The sequence below is a fragment of the Phacochoerus africanus genome, chromosome 7 (assembly GCF_016906955.1).
Source record: "Phacochoerus africanus isolate WHEZ1 chromosome 7, ROS_Pafr_v1, whole genome shotgun sequence".
Classification (NCBI taxonomy): Eukaryota; Metazoa; Chordata; class Mammalia; order Artiodactyla; family Suidae; genus Phacochoerus; species Phacochoerus africanus.
Genome location: NC_062550.1, coordinates 66246784 through 66263177, shown reverse-complemented (window position 1 = coordinate 66263177; position 16394 = coordinate 66246784).

Below are 16394 nucleotides of genomic sequence, written 5' to 3'. Positions count from 1 at the left end.
GGGAGGTTCCCAGGCTAGGGGTCGAATCAGAGCTGTAGCCTCCGGCCTACACCACAGCCACAGCAGCGCGGGATCCGAGCCACATCTACGACCTACACCACAGCTCACGGCAACACCGGATCCTTAACCCACTGAGCGAGGCCAGGGATTGAACCTGCAACCTCATGGTTCCTAGTCGGATTCGTTAACCACTGAGCCACGACGGGAACTCCTCAATAAATATTCTTTATAATTACTTCCCTTTCCCAACCACATAAGCTAAGCCAGAGTCACACACTGCTGTTGTCATTTTTCTTTATCTTTTTGATTTTGAAATTTTGAAAAGTACAAGTCTCTCATTTTGGAGATTGTCTCTTGTTTTGGATTTATCTGGTGTTGCCTCATGAGGACATTTAGGTATGCATTTCTTTCTTTCTTTTTTTTTTGGCTTTTTTGCTATTTCTTGGGCCGCTCCTGCGGCATATGGAGGTTTCCAGGCTAGGGGTCAAATCAGAGCTGTAGCCACCGGCCTACGCCAGAGCCACAGCAACGCGGGATCCGAGCCGCATCTGCAACCTACACCACAGCTCACGGCAACGCCGGATCGTCAACCTACTGAGCAAGGGCAGGGACTGAACCCGCAACCCCATGGTTCCTAGTCGGATTTGTTAACCACTGCGCCACGACGGGAACTCCTGCTTTTCTTGATAGGACTGAGAGAGAATGATGTGTCCTTGTATCAGTCAGGATCCAATTACAAGATACCGCGTGAGCGATTTTAAGGAAAAACTTAGTATAAAGAATTGTTTTTTAGTAAGAAAAAAATCAATTACTAAAAGGGATAAGAGAGCACTCCAAATATACAAGTTGTACAGAAGTAGGACCTATACAATGCAGCTACTACCTCAAGGGCTGAAGATCAGTTAACAAGGAAGCAGCTTAGAAACTTAAAGGAAGTGCTGCCTTTCCAACCACAGGGGAAAAGGTCAGACCTCTGAAGAAAAGGTGTGGTTCCTGCCACAGGAACATGCAGCCACTGAGGAGGTGACAAAAAGATTGCTGGAGGATATGGGTCGCTATTGAACTGGCAGTGGGAACCTACTCATGGTGGCTTCTTTGTCCTTTTGACTTGTTCCTATCATTTTTTGAGAAGTTCTTTACTTTTGGGCACGTAGATGTTCCATGTGGATCATACTTTTCTTCTTCTTCTGTTTTGCTTTTTAGGGCCGCACCCGGGGCATATGGAGGTTCCCAGGCCAGGGGTCGAATTGGAGTTACAGCTGCGACCTACACCACCACCACGGCAATGCAGGATCCGGGACGCATCTGGGACCTACACCACAGCTCATGGCAACACCAGATCCTCAGCCCACTGAGCAAGGCCAGGGATCGAACCTGCAACCTCGTGGTTCCTAGTCAGATTTGTTTCTGCTGTGCCACAATGGGAACTCCTGTATCATACTTTCCTTATCCTAGAATCAGTTATATCTCAAAGAAGGCCTGGTTCCTTTTAGTGGAGAAAAGTATTGGGAAACCAAGATATGACTACCGGGTGTGTTTATTACTACTTGTGTGTCATTACTTGGTCCCTCTCAGCAGATAGTTAGGAAATCTATATACCTCTTCAAGAGTAGGGAATCATGAGTTCCCACTGTGGCACAGCAAAAAAGAATCTGACTAGGAACCATGAGGTTACAGGTTCGATCCCTGGCCCCTCTCTGTGGGTTAAAGATCTGGCGTTGCCGAGAGCTGTGGTGTAGGTCACAGACTCGGCTCGGATCCTGCGTTGCTGTGGTTCTGGTGTAGGCTGGCAGCTGTAGCTCCGATTAGACCCCTATTCTGGGAACCTCCATATGCTGCGAGTCCGGCCCTAAAAAGCAAAAAAAAAAAAAAAAATGGTGGGGAATCAGCTCCCACCATATTCAATACATTGATATGTTTTTTTCACACCTGAGAAATTACAGTAAGTAGTTTTATAACTGGCAAAGCAAGCCTACTAATTAGAGGTCAATATTTGTTTAAACTTTTATTTTTTTGTTGTGGGGTAAAATATAAATCATGAAATTCATGTGCAGTGAATCTTGACAAATGCATCATAACCATAACCACCCTCAAATCATTTAGCAGATTTTCATCACCCAAGAAAGTTTCCTCATACTCTTTTTCCAGTCATTTCTCCTAGTCCTAGAGGCAACTATTGCTCTGAAATTTTCACCATAGATTAATTTTGTCTATTCTAGAATTTCATAGAAAGCTGAGTTATGTACCATGTTTGGTTTCTCTCACTCAGTGTAAAGTCCATAAGTTTCTGTGTTGCACATATCTGAAGCAGGGTTGGTATGTTATTATTTTTTCGCTGGATAGTAATATATTGTACGGATATTTTGTGACTTGTTTTTCTGTTCTTTTTGATGGGTGAATAGGTTGTATCTATGTTTTCTTTTAAGAAGCTTTATAGTTTTAGCTTTTATGTCTGTAATCACCTTTGAATTAATTTTTTCATGTGGTCAAGATCAGTTTTTTTTTTTTTTCACATGGATATATTGGTCTTCCAGTAACATTTGTTGACTTTTCTTTCTCCCTTAACTTGCTTTGGAGCTTTTTAAAAAATTAGTTGACTGTATAAATGTGGTACTGTTTCTGGACTTAATTGTGTTCCATTGATCTCTTCATTAATTATTATGCCATGGGCACACTGTCTTTTTTTTTTTTTTGCTTTTTTTTGTCTTTTTGTGGCTGCACCTGCGGCATATGGAGGTTCCCAGGCTAGGGGTCGAATTGGAGCTGTAGCCACCAACCTACACCCCAGCCACAGCAATGCCAGATCCTTAACCCATGGAGCAATGCCAGAGTTAGAACCTGTGTCCTCATGGACACTAGGCAGGTTTGTTTCTGATGAGCTATGATGGGAACTCCAGCACACTGTCTTGATTGTTCTAGTTTTATAAGTCTTGAAATAAGGTAGTGTGAATTGTCCTTGATTTTTCCAAGATTGTTTTGGCTCTTCTTGTATTTCCGTATATATGTTTAGGATCAACCTGTCAATTTGTATTTAAAAAATCTTGCTGAAATTATAATTGGGATTAATGTGAGTCTATAGGAAAATTGACATTTTAATAATGTTGAATTTTACAATCCACAGAAGATGATGCAACTGTTTATTTATGTCCTATCTAATTTCTTTTAGGAATGTTTTATAGTTTTCGGTATATAGGTCTTATATGTCATTGTTACATTTGTTTCTAAGTACTTATATTTTTTGATGCTTTTCTAAATGAAATTATTGTGAAATTTTTATTTTACAAATGTTTGCTGGTAGTATATAGAAATACAATTGATTTTTATATTTTGACCTGTATCCTATAACCTTGCTAAATTTACTTATTTTGGCAGTTGCTTCTTTCTTTTGAACTTCTGGCCATATTGGTGTAACTAGAACTGAATTGTTTCTTTTATCTTAAACAATTGGAAGACTGGAAAATATATGAAATGGTGGTTTTCAGATACTGGATAACAGGCAGCACTGGATGGTAATTCCTTTTTTTTTTTTTTTTTGCCTTTTATAGGGCCACTCCCTTGGAGTATGGAGGTTCCCAGGCTAGGGGTCTAATCGCAGTTACAGCTGCCGGCCTACGCCAGAGCCACAGCAACACAGGATCCGAGCTGCGTCTGTGACCTACACCACGGCTCACGGGAATGCTGGATCCTTGACCCACTGAGTGAGGCCAGGGATCGAACCCGCAACCTCGTGGTTTCTAGTCAGATTCGTTAACCACTGAGCCACGATGGGAACTCTGGTAATTCCTGAGAGAAGGGAAATGGGGAGTCCAGAGTTGCCCCTGCTTACTAACTCTTGTCAAATAGCAAGCCTCAGAAGAATTAGTTACTTGTACCAAATAACTGAACTGTGTCCACTGACAAAAGCCAACAATTTTTAAAAGAACTCAACACAATCGGGCACCAACAACATAAAATTCACAATATCTGGCATCCAGCAAAAGATTACCAGGCATTCCAAGGAGGCAAATATAACCCATAACAGGGAGAAAAATCAGTCATTCAAAACTGAACCAGAAATGACAGGAGAGAATTTGCCAAAAGGATGTTAAAATAGCTGTTTTAAATACACTTCATATGTTCAGTAGATAGAGGGAAACTAAACATGATGAAGAGAAAAAGGCAAGATATTTTAAAAATAACCCTCATTACACTTCTGCAAATGAGAAATACAGTATCTGAAATGGTGCAATGAAAATATATTGATGGAATCTGCAGTAGATTAGAAACTGCAGAAGAAAAGTTTAGTTAACTTGGAGACATATCATTAGAACATATCCAAAGTAAATGCATGGAAAAAAAAGACCCTCCCTCTACCACCTCCCAAAACCAAGACAACCAGAGCTTCAGTTACTTATGGTACATTATCAAGCAGTCTAACATATTTATAATGGAAGATTCAGAAAGAAGACAGAGAACATATTGGCTAAAAGCAGTGATAAAGGGATCATTTTAAAAGCAGCCAGAGGAAAAAAAAAAAAAAAAAGAGTGGCCTACATCAAAACTATGCAAGCCAGATGAAAGTAGACACTTTTGAAGGGCTTTTGTAGGAGTGGAGAACCCTGTCAATCTAGAATTGTATTAAGTACAATAATACCTTTAAAAAAATCAATGTTTTAACTTCTAAATATCTAGGAATTTTCTAGACTTTTTTGTTATTGATCCCACTATGATCATAGAACATATCTGTAATATTTTAATATATTGAAATTTATTAAAATATATTATTACCCAAAATATAACTTACTTGAATGTTCCATTTACACTTGAAAGTCACGCATATTGTTGGAGTTCCCATCGTGGTTCAGTGGTTAACGAATCCGACTAGGAACCATGAGGTTGCAGGTTTGATCCCTGGCCTTGCTCAGCGGGTTAAGGATCCGGCTTGGCCTGAGCTGTGGTGTAGGTCGCAGACACGGCTCGGACCCCAAGTTGCTGTGGCTCTGGTGTAGGCCGGGGCCTACAGCTCCAATTGGACCCCTAACCTGGGAACCTCCGCATGCCACAGGAGCGGCCCAAGAAATGGCAAAAAGACAAAAAAAAAAAGTCACGCATATTGTGTAGTTGTTTGATGTCATTTTGTTGGGTAAACTTCAGTTAGGTCAAGGTGGTTGATAGCATTGTTTAGATCTTTTTTTTTTTTTTTTTTTTTTTTTTGCTTTTCAGGTCTGCAGGTGTATGTGGAAATTCCTAGGCTAGGGGTCAAATCGGAGCTACATCTGCCAGCCTACTCCGCAGCCACAGCAACTTGGAATCCAAGCTGTGTCACAGCCTACAGCAACATCTGCACCTATACCACAAGTCACAGCAATGCTGGATCCTTAACCTACTGGGCAAGGCCAGGGATTGAACCCGCATCCTCATGGATTCTAGTTGGGTTTATTTCTGCTGAGCCGCAAAGGGAACTCCAGATCTTTTATATTCTCAACTGATTTTTAAAAAAATTTTGTAGCCACACTCACAGCATATGGAAGTTCCCCAGGCCCCAAGGATTAAATCTGAACCACAGCTACTACTTAGTCAGGGATTGAATCTGTGCCCTCACAGTGACCTGAGCCACTGCAGTCGGATTCTTAATTCACTGCTTCACAACAGGAACTCCACTTGTCTAAATGTTTTATCAATTATTGAGAATGGGTGTTTAAATCTCTGACTATGATTATGGATTTATTTCTCACTTCAATTCAGTCAGTTTTTTGCTTCATATATTTTGAAGTTCTATTATTAAGTCATGCTTGTTTATTGTTGCTGTGTATGCTTGATGCTGTGATTCATATAATTATGAAATGTACTTCTTTTTTTTTGGAAATGTACTTTCTTTATACTCATCAATTTTGTCTTATAATATAACCACTTGTGGTAGGCTGAATAATGCACCCCCCAAAGATGTCCATATCCTAGTCCTTAGAATTTGTGAATGTTAGTTACCTTGTATGGCAAAAAAAAAAAAAAAAAAACCCTCTGTAGATATTAAATTAAGAATCTTGGGAGTTCCCATCTTGGCGCAGTGGAAACAAATCTGACTAGGAACCACGAGGTTGCAGATTTGATCCCTGGCCTCATTCAGTGCGTTAAGGATCTGGTGTTGTCATGAGCTGTGGTGTAGGTTGCAGATGTGGCTCGGATCCTGCATTGCTGTGACTGCGGCTGTGGTTGTGGCTGGCAGCTGTAACTCTGATTAGACCCCTAGCCTGGGAACCTCCATATGCCACAGGTATGGCCCTAAAAAGTAAAACAAACAAACAAACAACAACAAAGAATCTTGCAGTGGAGAGATTTATGTTGGATTATTCAGATGGGTCCAGTGTAATCACAGCCATACTTATAAGAGGGAGGTAGTAGAGTCAAATTCAGAGAAAAGAGATGAGACAATAGAAACAGAGATTGGGGTGATGCACTTTGAAGATGGAGAAAGGGGCTACAGTCTAAGGAATTCAGGCAGCTGCTAGAAGCAGGAAAAATCAAGGAAATGGGTTCATTTTACATTTCTGACCCACAGAAATGTGAAAGAATAAATACACATCATTTTAAGCCACTGTATTTGTGGCAACTTATTACAACAACAAGAAACTAATATATCACTCTAGCTTTCTTTTGTCTACTGCTACATGGTTTATCTTTTTCCATAGAGTCCTTAAACTTCTTTGTGTCATTTTATTTAAAGTGTATGTGATATGCAACATATAGCTGATTCTTGCTTTTTCATCTAGTGCTACAATCTCTGACATTTATTTGATATGTTTAGTCCATTCGTTATCAATCAGTTATTGATATGGTTGGCTCTAGGTTTGTCATTTTGGTATTTGCTTACAATCTGTATTATCTATTTTCCTTTTTTGTTTCTTTTAAATAAATTAAGGGGAGAAAATAAAAATACAGTCTTTTATATGTATCTAAGTATTTACTATTTCTGCGTGTCTTCAATCTTACAGATTTAAATTTTCATTTTGTGGCATTTATTTTCAGCATGAAAAATTTTCTTTAGCATTTATTTTTAGTAGTGCTGGACTGCTCAGGACAAATTGTCTGGTTTTTTTTTTTGCTACAAAAGTGCTTTTTTTTTTTTTCTCTTCATTTTTGCTGGATGTTTGTGCTAAATATAGAATTCTGAATTATTCTGGTAGTCTTATTCTCCCCCCCACCCCTACTCCAGCTTTGTTGAGCTATAATTGGCATATAACATTGTATAAATTTAAGGTATACAACCTAATGATTTGATACAATCAAATACATTGTGAAGTGATTACCAGAGTAAGATTAGTTACCACATCCATCAGGGCATATAAATTACCTTTTTTTTGTAGTAATAACATTTAGGATTTACTCTCAGCAAATTTCACATATACAACACAGTATTTTTAGGTATAGCCATTATGCTGCACAATACACCTCTAGAACTTATTTATTTATTTATTTATTTTATTTTATTTTTATTTTTGTCTTCTTGCTATTTCTTTGGGCCGCTCCCGCGGCATATGGAGGTTCCCAGGCTAGGGGTCCAATGGGAGCTGTAGCCCCCGGCCTACGCCAGAGCCACAGCAACTCGGGATCCGAGGATCCGAGCCGCGTCTGCAACCTACACCACAGCTCACGGCAACGCCGGGTCGTCAACCCACTGAGCAAGGGCAGGGACCGAACCCGCAACCCCATGGTTCCTAGTCGGATTTGTTAACCACTGCGCCACGACAGGAACTCCCTAGAACTTATTTATTTTATAACTGGAAATTTGTACCTTTTGACTGGCCTCACTCCATTGCCTCTACCCCCCAGCCCCTGGCAACCATGTTTTTATGAGTTCAAGGTCTATCCATGTTGTCACAAATGTCGGGATTTCCTTCTCTATTATGGCTGGATTTTATATATATGGTGTGTGTGTGTATGATTAACTATATATATGTATATGTTATTCATATAAACACATTTATATGTAATCTGTCTCACATTTTCTTTTTAAAAATTTTTATTGAAGTGTAGTTAATTTACAATGTGTTCATTTCTGCTGTACAGTAAGACGATTCAGTTATACATATATATATATTCTCTTTCATATCCTTTTCCATCATGGTTTATCATAGGATATTGAATATAGTTCCCTGTGTCTCGCATTTTCTTTATCCATTCATTAATCAGTGGACACTTTGGTTATTTCCATGTCTTGGCTCTGGAAATAATACTGCAAGGAACAGGAGTGAACAGATATCTCTTTGAGATTGTGACTTTATTTCCTTCGGATACATGTCCAGAAGTGGGATTACAGGATCACCTGGTAGTTGTATTTTTAATTTTGGGGGGGAATCTCCGTAATGTTTTCTGTAGCAGCTGTACCGTGAGGTTATTCTTTAACCATTGTAAAAATGGCATTCCATTATCTCTCTCCTTTTTGGTTTCTTTTTTTTTTGTATTTTTGCCATTTCTTGGGCCACTCCCTCGGCATATGGAGGTTCCCAGGCTAGGGGTCCAATGGGAGCTGTAGCCCCCGGCCTACGCCAGAGCCACAGCAACGCGGGATCCGAGCCGCATCTGCAACCTACACCACAGCTCACGGCAACACCGGATCCTTAACCCACTGAGCAAAGGCAGGGATCAAACCCGCAACCTCATGGTTCCTAGTCGGATTTGTTAACCACTGCGCCACGACGGGAACTCCTCCTTTTTGGTTTCTGATGAGAATTCAGCTGTCATTCATGTCATTGTTCCCCTCCGTTAATGTGTTATTTTCCTCTGGCTGCTTTCAGTATTTTCTCTTTATTTTTGGTTTTTAGCACTTTTGTCATGGTGTTCTTAGATGTGATGTTCCTTATATTTATCTTAATTAGGGGTTGTTTTCTCAGCTCTAAATTTTACACTAAATTTGGGAATTATTTGACCATTAACTCTTCAAATTCTTTTGCTGCTCTATTATATTTCTCTTGTATTTCTAGAACTTCGTAAACATAGCACTGATGTTACACTACTTGATATTGTCCTACAGGTCACTGAAGCTCTGTTCACTTTTTCTTCCATTCTTCATATTCTATAATTCCTAGCAATATATCTTCACATTCATTAACTTTTTCTCCTGTGCTCTTCAATTTGCTGTTAATTCCATTCTTTTATTAAAAGTATTAAATTAAAAAAATTATGGATGTTGGAGTTCCCTGGTGGCCTAGTGGTTAAGGATCTCATATTGTCACTGCTGTAGCTTTGGTTACTGCTGTGGTGTGGCTTTGATCCCTGGCCTGGGAACTTCCACGTGCAGTGGGCATGGTCAAAATATGGATATTGTTTTTTTTTCTGTTTTAGAACATTCACTTTTTGGGGGTCTTTTTTAGGGCCTTACCACCTATGGAGGTTCCCAGGCTAAGGGTTGACTCAGAGCTGTCGCTGCCGGCCTACACCACAACCACAGCAACACCAGTTCCGAGCTGTGTCTGCCACCTACACCACAGCTCAGGGCAACACCTCCACTGAGCGAGGCCAGGGATCAAATCCGAGTCCTTGTGGATACTAGTTGGGTTTGTTACCTCTGAGCCATGGCAGGAACTCCCTCACTTAAAAAAAAACTAGTTTCTGGAGTTCCCGTCGTGGCGCAGTGGTTAACGAATCCGACTAGGAACCATGAGGTTGCGGGTTCGGTCCCTGCCCTTGCTCAGTGGGTTAAGGATCCAGCGTTGCCGTGAGCTGTGGTGTAGGTTGCAGACACGGCTCGGATCCCGCGTTGCTGTGGCTCTGGCGTAGGCCAGCGGCTATAGCTGCGATTCAGCCCCTAGCCTGGGAACCTCCATATGCCGCAGGAGCGGCCCAAAGAAATAGCAAAAAGACCAAAAAAAAAAAAAAAAACTAGTTTCTACTTATCTTCTGAGATTCTTCAAAGTTTCAAAGATAGTAGAGATCATCCTTTATACCCTTCATCTCATTCCTCCTAATGTCAACATCTTCAATAATTATAGTACATTTGTCAAAGCCAAGGAATAAACTTTCTACATTATTATTAACTAACTCCAAGTTTTCTTTGAACTTCACCAGTTTTCCATTATTATTATTATTATTATTATTATTATTGCCTGTTCTAGGATCTAACACGGGGATCTAAACACTTTACATTTAGTTTTCGTATTTTCTTAATCTTCTCTGGTCTGTGATAGTATCTCAGTATTTTCTTACTTTCTGTGACCTTGGTGAATTTGGAGAGTACTGGTCAGATATTTAGCATAATACCTCTCAATGTGAAGTTTTCTTTTTCTTTTTTTTGTCTTTTCAGGGTTGCGCCATGGCATATGGAGGTTCCCAGGGTAGGTAGGGGTCCAATTGGAGCTGTAGCTGCTGGCCTACACCAGAGCCACAGCAACGTGGGATCTGAGCTGTGTCTGTGACCTACACCACAGCTCACAGCAACCCTGGATCCTCGACCAGGATCAAGGCCAGGGATTGACCCCAAAACCTCATGGTTCCTAGTCAGATTCGTTTCTGCTGTGCCACAACGGGAACTCCCTCAATTTGAAGTTTTCTTATTATTTTTCATGTTAAACTGAGGTTATGGGTCTTGTGAAACATACCATAGTGATTAGTGATTAGGTGCCTTTCCCACTGACGGTGGTGGGGGTGCATGATGGTTTCATGGTTCACATGGCTAACACTATTCATGGGTTGGGTTGTGTTTGCCAGGTTTCTCTGGTGTACAATGACTGTTTCCCCCTGTGCATACATTATTCTTTGGAAGTGGGTCACTAAGTTTGCCAGCACTCAAGGGGAGGAAGATTAAAATGCACATCATGAGGTAGGAGTATCTCCATATATTATTTGGAATCTCTGTACGGAAAATTTTTAACTTTCCCACATTTATTTATTTATTCAGTCACTTATTTAACAGTACGGATTCAGAGGAGTGATATCAGCATGATGGCAGAGTGGGAGACTATAGCCTCTGCCCTCCGCGCAAAGAACCACAATTAGACAGCTAATGAAAATTGCTCTGGGAGACCTCAGGAGTTCACTTAAGAAGCGTCAGAAACACACTGGAGCCCAAAACTTGAGAATAAACATGCAAAAAGGGTAGGAAGAACAGTTTCATATTGCCTGCATCATTTCATCCCCCATGTATGTACAATCAACTAATTTCTGACAAAGGAATTGAGAATATACAATGGGGAAAGGAAAGTCTCTTAGATAAATGATGTTGGGAAAAACTGGATGTCCATATGTCAAAGGATGAAGTTATACCAGATACAAAAACAACTTAAAATGGATTGAGGAGTTCCCGATGTGGCGCCGTGGTTAACCTCCATATGCCGCGGGAGCGGCCCAAGAAATAGCAACAACAACAATAACAACAACAACAAAAGACAAAAAAACAAACAAAAAAACCCTTCCACATTGTATATTTTAAATATATACATTTTTTATTTATCAAGAATATCAATGTGGATCATAGATTCTTTTTTTTATTCCTGGGTCATAATGCAATACATCCAATACTTACAATAGAATCCAATATTTGTGTTTCTTTTTTTTGGGGGGGGGGTCTTTTTACGGCCATACCTGTGGCATATGGAAGTTCCCTGGCTAGGGGTTAAATCAGAGCTATAGGTGCTGGCCTACACCACAGTCACAGCAATAGCAGATCGCAACCCTCTCTGTGACCTAAACCACAGCTCATGGCAATACCAGATCCTTAACCCACTGAGTGAGGCCAAGGATTGAACCCGAGTCCTCATGGATAACAGTCAGGTTCATTACCACTGAGCCACAGTGGGAACTCCTAGAATCCAATGTATTTATTGCTCTAATTGTTTCATTTTAGCCATTGGGAGCTTTTCCAGGTTGATTCCTGAGTCTTTCTGGACATGCCCTCATCTTTTGCTTTCTTTTGCTTTTGAGTACTTCCTTATTTTCTAGCACTAAAAGACTAACGATGCTCTAGGATCACCTTGTATGTTTCTTGTCCTGGCCCTTGAATTAGTCATTTTCTTAAGGAGCCCTGGTTCCTATTTTTTTTTTTTTAATCATCTTAGGAGTTCCTGTCATGGCCCAGTGGCTAGCGGACCGGACTAGTATCCATGGGGACACGGGTTCGATCCCTGGCCTCGCTTGGTGGGTTAAGGATCCGGCACTGTGTTGAGTTGTGTGGGTCACAGAAGTGGCTCAGATCCAGTGTTGGTGTGGCTGTGGCATAGGCTGGCAGCTACAGCTCCGATTGGACCCCTAGCCTGGGAACCTCCACATGCCGCAGCTGTGGCCCTAAAAGACAAAAGACCAAAAAAAAAAAAAATCTTAAACCATTTTATTTTATTTTGTCTTTTTAGGGCTGCCCCCGCAGCATATGGAGGTTCCCAGGCTAGGCAGCAAATCAGAGCTGTAGCCGCCTGCCTATAATACAGTCACAGCAATGGCAGATCTGAGCCACATCTTCCATATATACCACAGCTCGCAGCAACGCTGTAACCTTAACCCACTGAGTGAGGCCAGGGATCGAACCTGTGTCTTCATGGATGCTAGTCAGGTTCTTTTCCGCTGAACCATGATGGGAACTCCTTAAACCATTTTTAAAGTGTGTAGTTCAGTAGTTTTAAGTATTGTTATGGGCTGAATATTTATGCCCCCTCCCACCCCTAAATTCATATGTTGAAGGCCTAACCTCCAGTGTGGCTGTATTTGAGAAGGGCCTCTGAGGAAGTAATTAAAGTTAAGTGAGATCAAAATGGTGGGGAGTTCCCATCGTGGCGCAGCGGAAACGAATCCGACTAGGAACCACGAGGTTTCGGGTTCAATCCCTGGCCTCACTCAGTGGGTTAAGGATCTGGTGTTGCCATGAGCTGTGGTGTAGGTCACAGATAGTGGCTTGGATCCAGCATTGCTGTGTCTGTGGCGTAGGCTGGTGGCTACAGCTCCGATTGGACCCCTAGCCTGGGAACCTCCATATGTCGCAGGTATGGCCCTGAAAAGACAAAAGACAAAAAAAAAAAAAAAAAGGTGGGGCAGTGATCTGATCATATTCAAATTCAAAATGTGTCCTTTCCCAGAAGAGACAGCAGAGAGGTCTCCAGCACTCTCTCTTTTGAACACATGCCCTGAGGAAGGGCCATGTGAGACTATCGGGAGAAGCTGAATACTGCAACCCGAGGGGTGTTCTCACCAGACACCAAACCTATAGACCTATAGACACTTTAATCTTGGACTTCCAGTGTTCAGAACTGTGAGAGAATAAATTTCTGTTTCTACGAATTTGACTACTTTATTTCATTCATTTCTTTTTTTGGCTACACCCGTGGCATGAAGAAGTTCCCTGAACTAGGCATCGAACCTGTACCACAGCTGTAACCAGACCCGCAGCAGTGACAACACTGGGTCGTTAATCCACTGAATCACCAGGGAACTCTCTAAATTTGACTATTTTATTTATTTTTTATTTTATTTTTATAGGCTGCAACCAGGATATATGGAAGTTCCCAGGCTAGGGGTCGAATTGGAGCTGTAGCTGCCAGCCTATGCCACAGCCACAGCAACTCGGGATCAGAGCCACGTCTGCCACCCACACCCCAGCTCACAGCAATGCTGCATCTTTAACCCACTGAGTGAGGTCAGGGATCAAATCCACATCCTCATGGATACTAGTCAGATTTGTTACCACTGAGTCACAAAGGGAACCTCCTGAATTAGACTACCTTAGATACTTCATATAATAGTGGAATAAGAGCATTTGTCTTTTTGTGAACAGTTTATTTCATTTAGCTTAATGTCTTCAAGGTTGTAGGCTAGGACAGCATTTCTTTTTAAGGCTGCGTAATATTCCATTGTATGTGTTGGGGCCCAGAATAGGCCACCCCTACATGTGCCTCAGTGGCACATTGATTATTCTGAATTAAAATTTCTTAAGAAATGGCCAATGTAAGAGGGATATTGTGACCTTCCCTTCTGTCGCTTAGAAAGCAAGAGCTGTCTGCCATGTAAAAGGTACTCTTCCTGCATCTGGAGGTAGAAATCTACCCTTATCACCAAAGAGAGGAAGTTTGGGGCCAAAAAACCTGAATTAAATTAAAGCCCGGAGTTCCTGTCGTGGGGCAGTGGTTAACCAATCCGACTAGGAACCACGAGGTTGTGAGTTTGACCCATGGACTCGCTCAGTGGGTCAAGGATCCGGCATTGCCATGAGCTGTGGTGTAGGTCACAGATGAGGCTCCGATCCCGCGTTGCTGTGGCTGTGGTGTAGGCCCACGGATACAGCTCCGATTTGACCCCTAGCCTGGGAACCTCCATATGCCCTAGAAAAGGCAAAAAAGACCAAAAAAAAAAAAAAAATTAAAGCCTGTTACTTTTTTAATTTACGACCCCACCCCAAACTCTGTCTAGACTCTTCATGGGACACCCAAAACCTGAGTTTCTTTGTCCTGTCATTTCCTTACAAATTTATTGTTTCTTTGCCTGTAAAGTCTAAAAGCTGCCTGCTTTGGCCACTTCTTAGGTCCTATTTCTATGAGACTTCCATGTGCGTGACATAAAATTCGTTTCTTTTTTTCAGGTTAATCTATCTTGGGTCAATTTTATTATTAGTCCAGCCACAAGAACTCTAGAGGGGTAATGGGGGAAATTTCCCCTTCCCTGACATATTATGGTATAGACCACATTTTGTTTATGTTGTCTTCCTTTTAAGGGCATCAGCATTTTTTTCTCACAGGCAGCTAAATTATTGGAGGATCTATTTGGTTCTCTCAGACTGTTTTTCTTTGTTTGTTCACACTGGTTAGCACTGAACCACCGCTGGTTGCAGTATTCAGCTGTCAGCCATGCAGGAGGCCATCTCAGCAGGGACTGCAGAGTCGCATCCTCTGTGCACCTGGTCTTAGTTAGGGGCCTAGGATGAGCATCTGTGACGTCTTCTGGACACCCCTCTCTGTGCAGTTTTCTCTTACCAGTCACCCTGAGCTGTAAATTCTAGGCCCGCAAGCAACTCAGAACTTGGGTCTCTGCCTCCTCAGCTTCATGAGACTCCTGGGCTGTTTAGGATACATTTTCCTGCATTGGGCTGTTAAGTGGCCCCAGGCAGAATAACAGTGATCACAGAACTCATCTTTGTGCGTTATGTTCTCTCTCAGTGCTGCCTGTTTCTTGCTAAAAACCATTACCTCATGTATGTGATCTGACTTCGTCACATATGGTGTTTTGGCCAGAGGTCAAGTCCAGTATCACCCTGTCATGACCTGGAATAGAACTATACAGTTTTAGGGAGTTCCTGTCATGGCGTGGAGGAAACAAATCCGACTAGGAACCATGAGGTTGAGGGTTCGATCCCTGGACTCACTCAGTGGGTTAAGGATCCGGTGTTGCCATGAGCTGTGGTATAGGTCACAGACGCGGCTCAGATCTGGCATTGCTGTGGCTCTGGCGTAGGCTGGCAGCAATAGCTCTGATTCGACCCCTAGCCTAGGAACCACCACATGCCCTGGGCGCGGTCCTAAAAAGGACAAAAATACAAAAAAAAAAGAACCATATAGTTTAAAAAAATTTTTTTTGGCTATACCCATGGCATGCCGAAGTTCCCTGGCCAGGGATTGAACCTGAGGCACAGCAGTGACAACACCAGGTCCTTAACCTGCTGAGCCAATGGGGAACTCCCAGAACTATTCAGTTTTTTTAAATCACTCAGTGAATTTTATTACATTTATAGTTGTACAATGATCATCATGATCGGATTTTACAGTATTTCCATCCCCAAACCCAGCCCATTTCCCCCCCCCGCCCCTGACCTGTCTCCTTTGGAAACCATAAGTTTTTCAAAGTCTGTGAGTCAGCATCTGTAATGCAAAGAAGTTCATTGTGTCCTTTTTTTAGATTCCACATGTCAGTGATAGCATATGATGTTGGTGTCTTACTGTCTGACTAACTTCACTTAGCATAAAAATTTCTAGGTCCATCCATGTTGCTGCAAATGCTGCTATTCCTTTCCTGTTAATAGCTGAGTAATATTCCATTGTGTATATGTACCACATCTTTATCCACTCCTCTGCTGATGGACATTTAGGTTGTTTCCATGTCTTTGTTATTGTATATAGTGTTGCAATGAACATTGCAGTACAAGTATCTTTCTTTTCATTTCTTTTTTTTGCTTTTTAGAGTCATACTTGCGGCATGTGGCAGTTCCCAGGCTAGGGGTCGAATCAGAGCTACAGCTGCCAGACTATGCCAGAGCCACAGCAACCCCAGATCCGAGCCGTGTCTGCAACCTACACCACCTCTCACGGCAACGGTGGAGCCTTAACCCACTGAGTGAGGACAGGGATCTAACCCGCAACCTTATGGTTCCCAGTCAGATTTGTTTCCGGTGTGCTGTGACGGGAACTCCGGAGTGCAGGTGTCTTTTTGAGTCACGGTTTTCTCTGGATAGA